Source organism: Mirounga angustirostris, unplaced genomic scaffold (genome assembly GCF_029215605.1).
Source record: "Mirounga angustirostris isolate CCGP_5_RB_7025 unplaced genomic scaffold, mMirAng1.0.hap1 SCAF_10, whole genome shotgun sequence".
NCBI lineage: Eukaryota > Metazoa > Chordata > Mammalia > Carnivora > Phocidae > Mirounga > Mirounga angustirostris.
Window position 1 is genome coordinate 117485724 of NW_026991718.1, and position 4261 is coordinate 117489984.

Consider the following 4261-nt stretch of genomic DNA (forward strand, 5'->3'; position numbering starts at 1 on the left):
GCCCACATTCTCCCCGGAGCAGGGTACCCAAAGGGGCCCTTTTATGAGGCCGAAGCTCAAGAGACAGACACATTTTTAGCATGACAAGGTAGGGGAGACACCCTCCCAAGGGGTTATCCACACGGTGCAGTGTCTGATTGCCTTTTCGATTCTGCACCTTGAGGTTGGATCTCCATGAAGGACCTGTGCTTGAGGATCCAGTGGGGACAAACGAGGAAGCTGAGGTCCGGCCAGGTTAGGCTACCGGCTCAAACTCACACATCTAGCAGGTGGTGGGTGAGCTGGGACTCAGGCCCAGGCCTATAAGTTTCCCAGCCCATGCTCTTGATTGCTTTGCTGTGTGGGAAGTGGTCACTGCTCACAGCACCACAAAAGGAGTCGATGTGAGCCATGGATTCCCCTCTCTCTCACATGTATCCAGCCCAAACCCAAAGTTCGGAGGACAGAGAGTTCTGTTTGTGGTGCCCCTGGTGTGTTTTCCTGGGGGCTCCAGGATTCTCCAGCCAGTTAGTGATGAAGGCTGAATTAAGACTAGGCACTGAGCAACTTCTCCGTGCAAACTGGTTCACACTTTACCTCATTTAATCCCCAGAACACACCACATAATGGGCACTGTTTCCCCATATTTAAATAAGGATAAATTTCAGAAGGGTCAAAGAGCTTGATCAGAGTTACACAGAGTGGGTAACCTAGCTGGAACAATAGAGCCAGGTCCACCAGCTCCAAACCCAATGCACTTTCCTCTGGTAAAAGTCAACATCCTAAGGACCACAGAGTAGAAAGATGGAAAAACCCAGTCCCTGAATTCACCAACTCTTGATCGACCCACCTTGGAATTCCTGCAGAGATACTGTATTTTCCTTATGCTTTCAGCCATGTTGAGCTGGGATAACAGAAGAGAGTGTGCACGGATGATGGACATATTCTAATCCTTAATGTGGTCCTGCTTACCTATAGTTACACATGTATGAAAATTCATAGAACTAGAAGAAACTCTAGGAAGTAAATATGGCATAATGTTAAGATTTTACAAACCTGGGTAGTCTATTCCTATGTATATGTTTGAACTATTTTACAATAATAAGAAAAAGACCAAAAAATAAAAAATAAAAAAAGAGGAGGAAGAGGAGCAGAGGAGGAAGAGGCATTGGAGGAAGCTTGCTTTGTTGTGATGGCTGGAGCTGCTGCAGCCATCTTACAGCCATGAAAGAAGTCAGTGTGAGAATAAATCTGAGACACTAGGTTAACAGAGCGGAGAGATGGAGAAATGGTAAATGTCTGCTAGCTGCTGAAACAGCCAGAACTTTAACCTGCCCTCCCTCTTTGGATTTCTCTGAGATAACGTGCTTATTGTTGAAGCCAATGTAAATTGGGGATTTCTGTTACTTGGGTTGAAAACATTGTCACTCATACAGAGTAGAGAGTCAGATCTGAAGCAGTGGGGCACCACCCTGGCCAGTGGCAGCACTGAAAAGGAGGCTGGAGGGTCACTGATGGACTCATCTGGATTTGGCTGGCCATGAGCCACCAGAGGGAAACCTGGGGAGGTGGCTTATTCAGAAACTTGACAGTTGGTTTCAAGATTTCGTTTTTGTGGCAATGTAAGTCATAGTCACATGAGTTCCATCGTAATGCTCTTTTCCTGTCTGATACCCTCACAGATGCAACCCCTGTCTGGGCCAGGGGACTCAGAAATTTGGGGCAGCTCGAACTGCAAGTGTTCAAAACTATGTAAGATAATCTAATTTTGGGGGGGCCCTGGGTGGCTCAGTGGGTTAAGCGTCTGCCTTCAGCTCAGGTCATGATCCTGGGGTCCTGGGTTCAAGCCCGGCATGACATCGGGCTCCCTGCTCAGCGGGGAGCCTGCTTCTCCCTCTGCCCCTCCCCCTGTTCGTGCTTTCCTTCTCTCTCTCTCTCTCTCTCTCTCTCTCAAATAAATAAATAAATAAATAAATAAATAAAGTCTTTTTTAAAAATCTAATTTTTTGACAAATCATCCACCTATGTGCTTTGGCTGTTGCTTAGAGCCATCTTCCTTGTACAGACACAGACATCTAACTCGGGGGGCCCAGAAAAGTAGAGCTAGGGTGAGGACCCAGGGTGACAAGTCTTCCTGGGAGCTGCCCCAAGTAAGGGGAAGAAGTCTTGTCTCCATGAAAGGCGGTGTGACCTTGACAGGGACATAATGGCTCAGTTTCCTCAACTCCAAAATGGAGAATAATCACCCCTCCCTCTCATGCCTCCCTCGAGGGTTGTTTTTAGGCCTGGAGATAATATATGTAAAGCGTTTGGCACACAGTAGATGTTCTGTACGGGGCCACTGTTTTCATTCTTAAACAAGCCAGAAGGATTTTTGTTGTGGATGGGGGCAGGAAGGGAGAGCCTTTTAGAACCTGGCAAAGAGAAGGAAGAAAAACAAAACAAAAACTAAAAAACTCTGGTCTTACATCCTCCCTGCTCAGCGGGCTTCATTAGACTTTCATAAAATTAGAGTCGGGGACACGGGGCGCCAGGGGGCTGATGGGGACTCAGCAGGAGAGAAGCCGGCCTCCCCCTCCGCAGCCCCGCCCCTTCTCTCATCACCATGGAGACCGAGCTGGCTGCCCGGCGGGGTTCCCGCGCACCCAAGGCCTAAGGCTGCCGGCAAAGGGAAGGGCAGGGGCCGAGCAGAGTCTACGTCCTCCCCCCGCCCCCCCCCCGGAGGCGCTGAAGGACTCAGGCTGAAGCTCCCGGTGGTCTGGGGTCTGCGTTTGAGTGGCAGCTCTGCTAGCGGCTAGCTGCGTGACTGTAGGAAGAACATTTCCCCTCTCCAAGCCGCAGGTTCCACATCTGCCAAAGGAAGGGGTAAAAAGGAGCAAAAACAAAAGCTTGGTGAAGAAAACTGTGGGATGAGGAAACAATGATATATGGTGCTGGGGGAGAACAGTCACTACATACTGGTTACTGAAAAGGGGGAACTTGACAAAACTGTGATGCCATTTTTCTTTGCTAAAAAAACCCACACTCTATCTATGCTTACCAAAACTGGGGGAAGGGATACTCTAAAAAACACAAAACACCTCTGCTTGTCTCTAGAACCGGGGATCGCATGCAATTTTTATTCTCTTGGTTCTTTCTCACATTTTGGCTGATGAACATGGATTACTTTTAAAGTCAGAGAGACGTTAATAGCTACCATTTCTGTGCTTATTATGCGGGGGTGGGGGGGTGGGCATTGTACTTAAGTGCTTTACATGGCTTAAAGTCCTTTCTGTCTTCACAGAAATCCAAGGAGGGGGGGTACTCTGATTATCCCCACTTTACAGAAGAGGAAATTGAGTTTCAGAGAGGTTAAGGGGCTTGACCAAGGTCAAACCACCAGAGAGTGGTAGAGCTGAGATTTAAAACCACAGCTAAGATAATGGACTCCAAAATTCAAGCATTTAATTATTACCACTACTGTGTCTTAGGACAAGAAAATGCTAAAGGGCCTGTTATTTAAAATGTTTTACTATGGAAAATATCAAGGATATCAAAAGTGGAAAGAAAAATATAACTTCCAGTTATAAAGTGAATAAGTCCTTGGGATCTAATGTACAGCATGATAAATATAGTTAAGAATACTATATTGTAAACTTGGGATTTGCTAAGTGAGTAGATTAAGTGTCCTCCCCACCCCCCACACAAAAATGATAGCTGTGTGAGGTGATGGATGTGTTAATTAGCTTGGTCGTGGCAATCATCACGTTGTACACTGTAAATGTATACAATTTTATGTGTCCATTATACCTCAGTATGGGGAAAAAAAGAAAAATGTAATAAATCCTGATGTACCCACGACCCAGCTTCAATGAAGCTCTTAGGCGGAGGGATTTGGGGGGGCGGGGCTCAGAGAGGGGCATGGGGATGCTTAGGGAGGAGAATGATGCCCAGAGCTAGAAGTCTCATCCTATTATATACACACATCCCACACACACATCCCACACACACATCCCACACATTGCACACATACCCCCCCCACCCCCATACACACACATCCCACACTCGACCCCCCCCATACACACCACACACACACATACACGCACATAGACACACACACACGCGCACTCACACATACATGTGCACACACAGAGACACCCCCCCACACACACCGTGCCCCCCCAACTCCCAGGCTCCCCTTCTGGCTGCCTCTGGGGCTCCAGCAGTCCTCCCCCTCTCCCGCCCCCACCCAATTTCCTTCCTCCTTTCTACATCCAACTGGCTTGCGTTTCCCCAGCCAGCT